We start from the raw sequence: 14202 nt of genomic DNA on the forward strand, positions 1-14202 counted from the left end.
AGATAGGATTTGTTTAGGAACAGGCAGGATGGGAAGGCTTTTGAGTTTGGGAATTCGGTGGACGACAAGTCAATTCTTGCTGTCGTTGTTTCATTCTCCCCGTCTAGGGTCTGCTTGTTCTCGTGGTTCTTGGCTGTTTTCCTCAAGGTCACGTGTCTGAAATCCATCAGGGTGGTGACCTGTGTCCACTGCCAGTTCGTCCCTCACGCAGTCACAGCCGGTGGTGGGACTGTCCGACATGGCGTTCTTTGGAGACTTTTCTCTCCTTGGTGGAACTTGGCCCAATTTCCAGGCTGGGTTACTAAGAAGCACGCTGCCACAGACATGGGCCGAAGTCCACACACGAGGCAGTGCAGTGCCAGCATGCCCTCCTTCTTCATCGTGCAGTGCAAGGCATGCATGTGTGTCTAGGTGCCATTTCCTTTTGCCGTCGGACACTCTCAGCCGCTTGGCAGCTCGCCTGACATGCCTACGGGCAAGCGACGCGAGTGTCAGAACTTGCCCGCTGTGCCAACTGCAGGGAATAGGGTTAGAGCTGTGGTTGGGGCCAGTGTGGCCCGTGTGGTGGCAGGCTAAAGCCCTGCTGAGAGGTGGGCACCCCATATTGGACACCCAGTTGGAGTCCTGACAGTTCTGCGTCCAATCCAGCCTCCTCTTAAATGCACCCAGGAGAGCAGCAGAGGGCCCGGGTCTGTGGGCTCCTGTTACCAGCGTGGGAGACCCAGATGGAATTCCTGCTTCCTGGTGTGAAACTGGCCCAGCCCTGGCCATCGCAGCCACATGGAGAGTGACCCAGTGAACATGGCAGCATCTGTATTGCATCTGTGTGCCACTTTGCCTTTCCAATACATGTGTAAACGTCAGCCTTCTGCAAGGAAAGCTCCCCCTCACTCCACCTCAGACTCTGACCGACAAACAGTGACACTGTTAGACCTCAACGTTGGAGAATGGTGCCTCTGCTCAGCCAGGGGCTGAGGGGCTTGGAGGTGGCTGGTCTGGGCACTCGAGCTGGGACATGTCTGGGCTTGGCATGCAAGCTGGGAGGTGGCTGGGCTGGGCACGTGAGCTGGTAGGTGGCTGGGCTGGGCACGTGAGCTGGGAGGTGGACGGGCACGTGAGCTGGGAGGTGGCTGGGCACGTGTGCTGGGAGGTGGCTGGGCACGTGTGCTGGGAGGTGGCCGGGCTGGGCACGCAAGCTCACGGTTCCAGTCTTCTGAGCTGAGGCACCAGCAGCTGTTGAGTTTCCCTTTCCTTTGCAAGGAGGCCATGAGGAATCCTGTGGTCAGCCCGGACATCCCCAGGAAAACGTCTGTGTGAATGTCACTGGGACTTCTCCTGTGCAAGGCCGGGTCCCGCGAGGGGTCCCTTTGGCCACCCACCCCCCGGCCGCTCTACAGGTGTCCACTGCTGTGTCCGACCAGCCTGTCCCTGCCTCATGAGTTCTGTTCCTCTGGAGCTGAGTTCGTTGAGATCACGTGCGTGTGAGTATGAGTGTATGTGTGAGTATGAGTGTATACGTGTGAGTATGAGTGAATGTGTGAGTATGAGTGTATGTGTGTGAGTGAGTGTATGCGTGAGTATGAGTGTATTGTGAGTATGAGTGTGCGTGTGAGTATGAGTGTATGCGTGTGAGTATGAGTGTATGTGTGAGTATGAGTGTGCGTGTGAGTATGAGTGTGCATGTGAGTATGAATGTATGTGTGAGTATTAGTGTATGTGTGAGTATGAGTGTGTGAGTATGAGTGTACGTGTGAGTATGAGTGTGCGTGTGACTATGAGTGTATGTGTGAGTATGAGTGTGCGTGTGAGTATGAGTGTGCGTATGAGTATGAGTTTATGTGTGAGTATGAATGTGCGTGTGAGTATGAGTGTGCGTGTGAGTATGAGTGTGTGTGAGTATGAGTGTGTGAGTCTGAGTGTATGCGTGAGTATGAGTGTATTGTGAGTATGAGTGTGCATGTGAGTATGAGTTTGTGCGTGTGAGTATGAGTGTGCGTGTGAGTATGAGTGTGTGTGAGTATGAGTGTGTGAGTCTGAGTGTATGCGTGAGTATGAGTGTATGTGTGAGTATGAGTGTGCGTGTGAGTATGAGTGTATGTGTGAGTATGAGTGTGCGTGTGAGCATGAGTGTGTGTGAGTATGAGTGTGTGAGTCTGAGTGTATGCGTGAGTATGAGTGTATGTGTGAGTATGAGTGTGCGTGTGAGTATGAGTGTATGTGTGAGTATGAGTGTGCGTGTGAGTATGAGTGTGTGTGAGTATGAGTGTGTGAGTCTGAGTGTATGCGTGAGTATGAGTGTATGTGTGAGTATGAGTGTGCGTGTGAGTATGAGTGTATGTGTGAGTATGAGTGTGCGTGTGAGTATGAGTGTGCGTGTGAGTATGAGTGTATGCGTGTGAGTATGAGTGTGCATGTGTGTATGAGTGTGCGTATGAGTATGAGTGTATGTGTGTGAGTATGAGTGTATGCGTGTGAGTATGAGTGTATGCGTGTGAGTATGAGTGTGTGTGTGAGTTTGAGTGTATGTGTGAGTATGAGTTTATGTGTGAGTATTAGTGTATGTGTGAGTATGAGTGTGCGTATGAGTATGAGTGTATGTGTGTGAGTATGAGTGTATGCGTGTGAGTATGAGTGTATGTGTGTGAGTATGAGTGTGTGTGTGAGTTTGAGTGTATGTGTGAGTATGAGTTTATGTGTGAGTATTAGTGTGCGTGTGACTATGAGTGTATGTGTGAGTATGAGTGTATGCGTGTGAGTATGAGTGTATGTGTGAGTATGAGTGTGTGTGTGAGTATGAGTGTGCGTGTGAGTATGAGTGTGCGTGTGAGTATGAGTGTATGTGTGTGAGTATGAGTGTGCGTGTGAGTATGAGTGTATGTGTGAGTATGAGTGTATGCGTGTGAGTATGAGTATGCGTGTGTGTATGAGTGTGCGTATGAGTATGAGTGTATGTGTGAGTATGAGTGTGCGTGTGAGTATGAGTGTATGTGTATGAGTGTATGTGTGAGTATGAGTGTGCGTGTGAGTATGAGTGTGCGTGTGAGTATGAGTGTGCGTGTGAGTATGAGTGTATGCGTGTGACTATGAGTGTATGTGTGTATGAGTGTGCATGTGAGTATGAGTGTATGCGTGTGTGTATGAGTGTGCGTGTGAGTATGAGTGTGCGTGTGAGTATGAGTGTGCGTGTGAGTATGAGTGTATGTGTGAGTATGAGTGTGCGTGTGAGTATGAGTGTATGTGTGAGTATGAGTGTGCGTGTGAGTATGAGTGTGCGTGTGAGTATGAGTGTATGTGTGAGAGTGTTGTGTGAGTATGAGTGTGCGTGTGAGTATGAGTGTATGCGTGTGAGTATGAGTGTACGTGTGAGTATGAGTGTATGGGTGAGTATGAGTGTATGTGTGAGTATGAGTGTTTGTGTGAGTATGAGTGTATGCATGTGAATATGAGTGTGCGTGTGAGTATGAGTGTGCGTGTGAGCATGAGTGTGCATGTGAGTATGAGTGTGTGTGTGAGTATGAGTGTGTGTGTGAGTATGAGTGTATGTGTGAGTATGAGTGTATGGGTGAGTATGAGTGTATGTGTGAAAGTATGAGTGTGCGTGTGAGAGTATGAGTGTGCGTGTGAGTATGAGTGTGCATGTGAGCATGAGTGTGCGTGTGAGTATGAGTGTATGGGTGAGTATGAGTGTATGTGTGAGTATGAGTGTATGTGTGAGTATGAGTGTATGTGTGAGTATGAGTGTGCGTGTGAGTTTGAGTGTGCGTTCCCTTACTCAGACCTGGAGGCAAGAGCCCAGGCTGGCCCAGCACCGTCTCCACTATGGGCCGGGAGATGGCTGTCCAGCCCAGGGAGGACCTGCCTCCACGCTCAGTCCTGCTGTGGATGGAACCCAGTCTCTCACCGGCTGCTGTGTGGCCTCCCCACAGCTCTTGCCTAGCTGGACTTGGGGCCGGCGTGGCACCTGGGGCCTCCCCAGAATCCTGCATCCCCCCACAGTCGCCAAGGAACCCAGGACAGCGGCTGTGTTTCAGAGTTATCATGTCAGGCCACATAGTCACGATCTGGGGCTGTGAGTGAGGTGATCTTATAGGGGCTGTTATCCTGCCTCCGTCAAAGCCTGTAAGGTAAAGTGCAGAAAACCCCAAAGTTGGATCTGCATTCCCTCCTGATACGTTCTTGAAAAGTAAAATTCACAAAGCTTTTTTTTTCTCTTAAGATTTTTTATTTGAAAGGCCAAGTGACAAAACAGCGAGAAGAGGCACTGAGAAGAAAGGAAGGAGAGAAGATTCCATCAGCTCGTTCCCCCAGATGCTGCAACAGTGACCTGGTCCAGCCGAAGAGCCAAGAAGAGATGCTGTTCGTCCGGTGAGTGTCAGTGGTCCAGGCACTCAAGGGTCCACCTGCTGCCTCCCCGGGAGCACCAGTGGGGGCTGGATACACAGCGGACTGCCGTGACAGAACCCAGTGCTCGATGTTGCCTCACAGTGTGTCCGGACCACTGTGCTTGTGTGTTACCTCGAAGCTGCTTCCTCGCTCCATGTCTTCCCAGAGAAATCAGGCTCCTCCCACCTGCCTCCAGAAGCTGCTGCGAGTTCAAGGTGCTCAAAAGGCTGCGAGATGCCAGCCCTGGCGCTGTCACTTTCCTAACAGCAGTGGCAGGCCCCAAGGCTCAAGCACTGATGGACACTCCAAAGCAATGCCCAACGGCAGACTGAACCCCTGAGTGCTCAGACCCCCCGAAAGCCAGACCTCAGCACCTCGACTCAGGTCCCAAGCTAAAGCCCTCCAAATGTTGCTCCTCTTCCAGTGCCTGCCAGACAGTCACCGAGTACAGGACCACCCAGGCCTCTTCAGGAAGCGGGCTGAATGCCGTGACCTCCGTAGGGGAGGGCATACGAGCCTCGGTACTGCAAACTAGGAAGGGGTGTTGGGGTCCTGCTGAGGGGTCCCCTTTCGTCATGTGATGGCGACAGCTTATGGCCACATGCTCGGAGCAGCCTGGCAGAAACGAACCCCGGGCGCAACCAGCTGTCCCTCCATGCTTTCTCTCACTCCCAGGCACCCTGCCTGCTGGAGGGCCCCGGGCAAGACGCCATGCTGCGCCACGTTCCTGACCGGCTCAGCACTTTGAGCCACAGCCACCAGACGGAGCTGGCCTCTCCTCAGGCCGTGGCGCACCTGGCTGTTCCACCTGGACCTCCTCTCGGTTAAAGGAAGGCTTGTGCTGGTGGCCTGCTACGTGTCACAGCGGTCTGAAACGCAGGTTCCGCTGTGCCCGATTACTTCTCAGGACTTTCTCTGCCGATGACTGAATGGAAGCTCTGGCTGCAGCATGGCGTCCCCTTTGGGCCCTCGCGGGACCTCTTGCTTCTCTTGGTTCGTTTCCTGCCCCAGTGTCTCGGACTCAACTCCAGAATTTCTGTCGCAGCTTCAACAGTTAGTCCAAATACTGGGGCCCCTCGCCCGTGCCAGACACCTCTGTGGATGTCATGGAAGACGCCGGGCTTGGCCAGTGACCGTTGGTCGGCCCAACAGACATTCGCAGGAAGATTAGGATGTGGCCTGTGAGGCTCCAAACACCATTGGCGCACTGGCTCTCCTTCCGACTGCTCTGCCCCAGGACAGTTGTGCGCCCTGAGCCCCGGCCTAGGAGCCACTCAGAACCATGAGGCACCTGCCAGAGCTGGGAGTTGGCCATTCTGTCTGCAGTGATTTTTGAACCGTCACATTGAACAGACAGCACGCAGACCTTGCGGATGGCGCAAGCAGGAGCCCCCCCGGGCCCTGAGATTTTGCTTACACTTCACATGCCCACACTAGGTTAAGTGCGTGTGATGATTTCAGTTTCCGACGCGGGGAGGATGAACTGTAGCTTGACTAAGTAGCCGCATCCTCCCAGTCCGTCTGAGCACAGCCGTCAGCATTGGGGGTCCTTGTAGCACTGACCACCCCAGCAGACCAGTGCAATGGCGTAGGATGACAAAAACAATAGCAGCTTGGAGTGTGAGCGCCCCAAGGGCTCCCCCACACCTCCACGGCTGGAACCAGCAGGGGCAGGCTCTGCTTACAAGGGCAGTGGTTTTAACTTCCGCTCTGCTTTCTCCCTTGCATTGTGTTTAAATCAAAAGGAGTCCCTATCCATGTTTTCACATCTGGTTTTAAAAGCAGAGACCCGTCTGCCCATCCTGGGCAGCTAGAATCAAGCACTAACGGACTCAACGGGGGCGAGCCTCTCCTGGGTCTTAGCAAGGGTTGCACAGAATTGGCGTTGCCAGCAATCACGGTAGAGCCGCCTGCCAGAGGCAGCCCCACAAATCCCACTGCAGGAGCGTGCGTTGATGTCACAGGTGACGCCCAGCCACCACCGTGGGGGAAGCAACAGGAATGTCCTTCCAAGCCTGTCTCCCCTATTTTCCATCTGTCAGCACCCCCAGTGTGCTCTGACGCCCACGCAAGGTCACACCACACAAAATGACAAATGGGGCTACGGTTTCCAAGTAAAACATTTCCTAAGAGTTTAGCTTTATCCCTGGACAAGCCGTGAAAACCTGGAAGAATGAGTGGCTGGCACAGATGATCTCTCTGAAAACACTGGGAGCCCCAGGTGAGCAATTTCTAGAAAGAATGCCATCTATATTTCAGGTGGAAAGTTCTGGAAATGAGCCAAAGACACCTGCAGCTCCCAGGCTGCACAAGAAGGAAGCTGGGCGCTCAGTCCTCGGGGCTGCTTTCTCCAGCAGCAGCAAGGACTCCAGGACGAGAAGCTCCTGCCCTGGCTGGTCCAGGCCTGACTCGTGTAGGGCGGGGCCCCAGCAGGAGCAACAGGTGCCAGTTCCTGCTCAGGGCGGGAGCTGGCATGGGTGACTCCAACTTTCTCCCCCAAGGACGCACTCTCTGGCCGTGTGCTCCTGCAAGGGCTGCTGAGCCTGCTGGTTCATGGGTCATGAGGAAAGACCTCGCTCTCTCCCGCAGGCACAGAGGGAGGCGGTTTGTGCTGTGGCCAACCCAGGCGCCTTGGGCAGGGGGCAGGAGGCTGGCCCAGGACTCTCCTTGATCGGGTCACCCCTGCGACCCCCTGGTTGCCAAAGATGAGACACACGCCACAGGAGTGAGCTCCACCGTTAGCTCCTTTCTGCTTCTGAGCCAGAGACGTTTCTCCTTGCAGTGGACGCTCTGGCCGCTCCCGTCCCACCTTGCGAAGTGGCCCAAAGAAGTAGAGGATGCCAGCCAGCTGAAGAGGGGCCAGGCCGGTTGGAGGAGCTGGTTCCATCCAACTGGACAATGAAAGGCCGGGGCTGCTAGCAGCAGGGAGCTTGTGTCAGGTCTGGGTTGACCAGGCGTCCATGGGTGCTTAGGATTCAGGTTTAATCCACAGGGATGATGATGGTGCTGGACGAGGCTCCACCAAGATGCCCAGAGAGATGACAAATTTTTTCTCCAGGCACCTTTCCCAGCTCCCAGGGTCTCAGCTGCACAACCCTTTCCTTGGAAATCTGCATGACCCGGGGCCATGGGACACATTACACTTCCGACCCACATGGCACCGTCAGGTGGGAACGGGTTAAGTCTGAACATCCACCTGTCGTGCCCAGCTGTGCACATTAGGAGTAGGCGGCTGCAGTTGTGGAAAATGAGAGGGGACAGTGAGTTCTCGCCCGACAGGTCAGGCAAGAAAGATGTGCAGGGAAGCGATGGACTCTCCGAGAAAACAGACCCCGCAGTATTTTTCTTGCAGGCGTATTTATTTAGCGTGGCTGAGAAAGTCATTCGCTATCATTGTGCCCACACCATAAGTCACATCAGAACATTTTTATTAAGACCAGATAAGGATCAGAGCCTGAGAGCGTGGGGTCCTGGGTCTGGGAAGCCATCATCCTAACATGAATGGCATAAATGGAGCCTCTAATGAGCTCATTCTTAATTTCCTACAACAATGGCAGTTTCCAGCAGCTCCTCCTCACACCCGAGCGGGGCTCGTCACGAGCTGCAAGTGATCTCTCAGCCACTGATTTGCTCATGACTCCCAAATGGCATTACCCTTAAAGCTTCTAGACTTTCTGCACAAGGAGGGAGGGTGAGGGAGGGGGAGGGAGGAGGGGCGTTCCCCTGAGAGCTGGACCCAGCTGCCCCAGTGCCCCTCTGCTGCATTTCAGCTGGTGAATCCTCACACCGCCTCCCCACTTGGGTTGGATGGTAGCTGAGGCCTCTCCATCCCTCCTTGAGTGGCCGTGATGGAGACGTGCTTCTGACTGCTTCGCCTGCTTTCTGCATTAAGGCCAGGCACTGCTGAACGCCCAGTGGGGTGAGGTGGCAGCCAGCAGAGCCCGTCTCCAGCAGCAGCCCTGCCTCGGGCTTGGGAAGGGGCCCTCTGCTCACCAGCCCGTGCGTTCCCGGGCTCAGGGCCCAGGAGCAGGCAGCCCTGCCAGCCTGCTGTTTTATTTTGATAATCTTTACATAATTAGGGCCAAAGGGTCAAGGGCTACAGGAAAGTGGGTGAGACCACTGTTTCCACACTATTATTCTCTTTTTTCTGTATACGGGGCAGGAGGGGAGAAGCCCCACCCAGCCTCCCACCCATCCCAGGTCCCTGACGTGGGGCATGCTCCGAGAGTCCTGCCCAAGTGGTTTTGATAATTCAACACTTCTAAGTTGCTGACAATCTCGCCATTCTCAGCGCAATGAAATCTCTCCAGAATCCACTGGCTGACATAGCTCACCTTGGAGTCTCTGCTCCATTTCACTGCCAACACACGGCTGGGGTAGTTGATCGATCTGTTCTGTCCTCTGTCGTGGTACCAGGGGTCCTCTGCAGGTGCACATGGACTGCCATATCCTCCATGTGCACCTGGATATGCTGTGCACTGCTCCATCCGAGCCTCTGCAGAGACCCAACCCTGACACTTGCACTCCACGGTCAGACCCCGGCACCTGCACTTCTCTTCACGGTTGGGGCTCTGAGATCAGCAGTTCAGTTGGAGGGATCCCCAAAGAAACTTTGTCTGAGGTGATCCCAGACTGATTCTTGTGTGTGCTTGCCAGTACAGGGTTCAGCTGGCGGTTGCAATTACTGGGTCAGTTCTGTTTCCAGCCCTGTCTTCCACTGGAACTAATGGGTGTTGCAGTCCAGTCCGACCCTGCCCAGCACACACTTGGCCCTCGCTCAAACCAGTGGCAGCTGCAGCCTAGTCAGAGCGACCCACAATAACCCCCACCAGGCCTGCCCCCTGCCCGGTTCCCATGCTTGCTGGTATGTACAACAGACTGGTCCAGTCTGTCTCACATCCCACTCAGCTCTCTGACTTCTGCCTGTGTCGCCCTGAGCTCCAGGTCCCTTGTCCATCCATGGACCGGGAGAGGAGTGTCTGGACCAGCACGGCATGGCTAGTGTGTGGATGGACCCGCAGACCCCCTACATGCGCCTTCCAAAGCCCAGGGGTAATGTACGCAGTGGGAGCGCCATGCGCACACTGTAAATGCCTCATCGTTCCCTCCCGTGTTCCCGCTAACCTTCTTAACTCTCCAGCTCCTGCGATTGTTAAAACCCCAGCTGGGCAGAGGGGGAGTCCCTCCCCGTTCCTCTGCCCCCATTCTGTCCTCCAGTCCCACCTCTGCGGCCGTCCACAGGGGTGGCCGCGGCGTCTCTGCTGCCAGCCGAGAGCTGTCAGCACATTCTGCGAAGACGATTTTGTTTCTCTGTGAAATCCCACGTTTCATCCAATTAACCTTTACGCTGCTCGTCCCTCCAGCCAGAAAGGGAACAAGCTCCTGTTACTTCCCCAAGCCCAGCCTGTGGATCCCTTCGGGAGCTGCGTGACCCCGGCCTGCAGGAACGCCTTCCTGACTTGCTCCCAGCCCACCCCAACACCCCGTTGTACAGCCCACCCACCCCAGCTCATGCTAAACTTACCACAATTTCAGGACCCCAGGGAACCTCAGAATCACCCGAGAGCTGGTGAAGTCTGTTGTCGCAGCTGCCTGGATCCTGATTCGGAGATGTGGCCCAAGCATCTGCATTTTTAACAAGTTTCAGGAGATCCCGCCACCCTGGCATGAGAATAGCCCCCACCCCCAGTGAGGCCCAGCACTGAGATCTCCTTGGTCTCGGGACTGGGGGAGGTGATGTGCCTGCAGATTCCTGAGGGCGGCCCCCAGCAGACAGGGTTATAAAGTTGATGAAGAAGGGCCAGCTGAGGCCTCAGCAGGTGCAAGTGTGTGCTGGCACTCCTAAGAAGCTGTGGACCACACGCGCGGGCTCCAGGTAACCCCGCCTTTCCATCCATCTCCCACTACCATGGTCAGAGTTCCACAGCTAACCAGCATTCATCTCCCAAGGGCAGATCCTCGCAGTTGGGGAAGGCCGAGTCCCCTGGTCCGTGGCTCCAGGGTGAGCAGGATCCACTGCCTGCTGGCTGGGTTTGCTTCTATTCCCCACACCAGTGGCAGGGTCTGCTTATCCCGGCGTCACTGCTGCCCACCCCAGGGCCTCTCCCGACCCTGCCACTGCACTGGGGGACATTTCTTCCGAAGCCACAAGCCGAGGAAAGCTCTGGAGAGAAGGTCATTTATCCCCCAGAGGATGCACCCAGGCCGGCAAGAGGCGTCAGCCTTAATCTACGGAATGCATTTTGCCAGGCCCGTGACAGCCGTTAGGAATGGGCCTTGGGTGCATGAGCCCCGAGTCATCCCAGCATGCGTCCTCCGAGAAGTCAGAAGGCGTTGGCACACCCTGAGCCGAACTGGCCAGCTGGAAATCCTGGAGCGCATCTCCTTGCACGGAAATGAAGCCATGGATTGGAGGACGGAAGTTCAAGATAACAGTTACAGAACCTGACGTTTCCATAACTTACGACAACACGTGTGCTTGGCGGGATTCCACAAGTCAAGGCCTCGGTGCTGGTCTTCCCTGAACTCTGGCAGGAGGACTCTGGACAGAGGGCAGGGTTAAAGGTCAGGGGGCCAAAGATGAGCTCTGTGGAGGACCCCTTGGCCTGCTCACACTCACATGGTGCCAGCAGACACGCACTCCTGTGCCCGTTCACTCACGCACTGCCCTCAGCTTCACTCTTCCAGGCTTGCGCACTCACACACCCTCTCCCAGGACTCAGCTCCAACCTTGCCCGTGTCTCTACACTGTGTTGTCTGAAACTCCAGTCCCAGGCTCCTTTCCCATTCAGACATGGAATTCTTAGCGTAGCCTCCCTCTGTGCGAAGGTTTCGGTTCTGCGCACTTCAGGAGGAGCCTGCCCCGGTCGGGCCCTCCAGAACTGCCGAGAGGGCTGACTGGGTATGTGTGTCTTGTCTGGGAGGGCCCCTGGAGGAGCTCTGTGCAGGCGAGGCCACTGGGCTGGGATGGACCAGTCTAGGCTGGGCGCTCTGGACTCCATCACACAGCCCCAGAACTGCTGCTCGCTCTGCCCTGGACAGGAACCAAGGAGAGGAGTTCAGGCCCCGCCTGGACAGGCTGGCTTTGAAGACCTGAGCACCTGTGGCCTACAGACATGCCACCACCTGGTGGAGATCTGGAAGGATCCACTCCACTGAGACTCGGGAGCAAGGACACACTTGGAGGTGAGGCGGGGCAGAATCTGCAGGTACGTGACCTGTCTCCTTCCAGCATGGGCACAATGTCCTGGCTCCCAGACTGGGCATCGAACCTTGGAGGCCTGTGCTTTCTGCACTGCCCCCAAGGGCCCTCCCAGTGCTGGTGGCTTCCCTGGGCCATGGTTCCTGAGGCCTGGGACTGTACACGGCGGTATCCAGGAGACATCGGGGTGGTTCCAGGAAGCTCGCCGAGCACAGAGGAGCCAACTCGGCATCCAGGAAGACGGTCTTCCTCCATGGCCATTGCGGCCCTGGACGCTGAGGCTGGCGCCAGTTTCCACTGGACAGGCTGTACATTTTGCCAGCCTCCTGTCTGTACAGAGCCTCCCAGTGAAAAGCACCTGGCAGTGTACGTCTTTCTTTTTTTGTCCGTGTGACTGTTTTTGTAATAGTTCATTCTAGCTATTGAAGACAAAAGCATGCTATTTCTCAGAGTGATCTGCTCATGAGAAAAGCTGTCTTCGTTTACATAAAGCACCCATTTCCTAGCAGAGTGGGTGGATCGTGGCAGACCCGTGGCTGGCGAGTCACAGTCCGGGGGTCCGGGAGTTGGACTCGAGGAGGCTGTGTGCGTGCCAAGGCCATGAAGGAAGGGCAGCCAGCACGTCCCCAGGCCGCTGCCCCTTACGTCTGTGAGTCAGGCTGCTGCGTGTTCCCATGGAAGGAGGCGGCTGACCCTGAGGGGGCAGTTTGGGCACCACGTGTGAAGCAGTGTTCTCTGAGCAGGCTGCCAGGGGTCAGGGTGTGGCTGTGTTGCGTGCAGCGGGGAGTCTGAGCTTAGCAGCCCTGTCTGCTGCGTCCTCGGGGAGCCACAGAGGCCAGTGGGCAGCGGCACGGGGAGGTGGCACTGCTGTCTGTGCCCCCGCACTCTGATCCCATGCCCGTGTGGCCTTGAACTTGGCAACCACCCGCAACGTGGGATGTGGCTTGTTCCACTCGCAGCCTCCTTGCAGGCCGTGGGGACTCCCGCTCAGGAGCAGCACTGAATACCGAGGGCGTATTGGCTGTCAGGACTGTGCGAGGTGCCTTTCTCCCTGACCAGCCTCTCACACTGGGCGTCGGTGCCCAGGGCAGCCGGCGCTGGCCAGCCACCAGGAGCCCACGCCCCTCCCGCAGGAGCCGAAGCGACGATGCTGGACTGCGTGCGGCTCTCTCTGCTTTCCCTGGCTCCTTCCACCACTAGCAAAACCCAAACGAGATCCATGTTCCCTGAGTGTGCCGGCAGCGGATTCGGCCAGCAGCAGCCCCCCCCGTGTCTGTACACGGTGCTAGCACCCCACTTGGGAGTCTCCCGGGTGTCGAATTAGGAAGGGCTGCGGTCTCGGCTTTGCCTTTGGAGCCAGGAGAAGGTGACCTGAGTTTCAGTGGTGTTATCTCAGGCCAGGCCAGTTGTTCTCAGCGCTCGGGCGAATTTCCCTGTGCCTTCTCATGGTGGTGCTGCCAGCCGCATTCCAGAGCGTTCTCTGCACTTCCTGCATCCCCTGGCTCTCTCTGCAGGGGAGAGGAGGCCAGCACCATGCTGACCAGCACTGAGGGCTGTGGAGTGCAGGACCAGCTGACCGCGCTGAGCAGCACTGTGCTGGCGGACTCACAGCCCCAGGGGCTGAGCAGCACTGTGCTGGCGGACTCAGCCCGAGGGCTAGCAGAATGCGACCCCCAACTTTGCTTGTCTTGCATGGCCATCAGCTCCTCTGGCCAGGCGGACAGGTGGACCAGAGGATGGTTTCCAGGGAAGCAGGGAGAAAGGGAATTTATTTTCTTTGCAAAACCCCAACTCTGGGGCACTGTGTTGCCTCGTCCATGACAGACATCGCTAATACATCCCAGCATCATGGGTCTGCCTTCACCATGGAAAAGGGGGCGATGCTCCCTAGAAAGTCTTTTTCTGCCTGTAAGAAAACGTGTGGTGGTCCGTTTTTTTGACACAGAAAGGAAAATCACTGGGATGTAGCAAGGCTCCCTGTGCAAGCAGGATGCCAGGGCGGGACCTGAGTGCAGGAGGAAATGACAGCGCAGAGGAGGAGGAGGGAGGTAGCTGTAACTGAAGCCGCATCTGGGAGGCTTGTGGACCCCACAGTACTCAGCCAGTGAGGAGCCGGGGAGGGACCTGTGTGCTGGGCACCAGCCCTGTGTGCACCTGCCGATGCACGCCCCACCTTACAGGAGCCGTAACCATGTCCTCCACGTCTGGTCAAGCAGGGGCTGTGTCGCCTCTGGCTGGTCAAGCAGGGGCTGTGTCGCCTCTGGCTGGTCAAGCAGGGGCTTGGTCACCTCAGGCTGGTCAAGCAGGGGCTGTGTCGCCTCTGGCGTGGACAGGTGTCTGACATTGATCCTGTACCTCAGGAATTTCTTCTCTATAAAGGAGATAATTTCACGGACATCACGGAACTCTCATGTGCCTGCAGCCCCCAGCAAGTCCATCTTCGCTTAGAGCAGCACCTGGCCCAGGGCGTGGCTTCTGCCTGTACACTGGCTGGGGTCGCCCAGAGTTGCCTGGGTCCTGAGTGAGAACTTTCCACTGTGGGCTCCCCCCGACCCCAGCCAAGGCGAGGCCTTGCCTTCTGGGGCTGCATGGACTCTGCTTCCAGAGGGCGTTGTCAG

The sequence above is a fragment of the Ochotona curzoniae genome, unplaced genomic scaffold, assembly GCF_017591425.1.
Source record: "Ochotona curzoniae isolate NIBS_2020 unplaced genomic scaffold, NIBS_Ocur_1.0 contig_4792, whole genome shotgun sequence".
NCBI lineage: Eukaryota > Metazoa > Chordata > Mammalia > Lagomorpha > Ochotonidae > Ochotona > Ochotona curzoniae.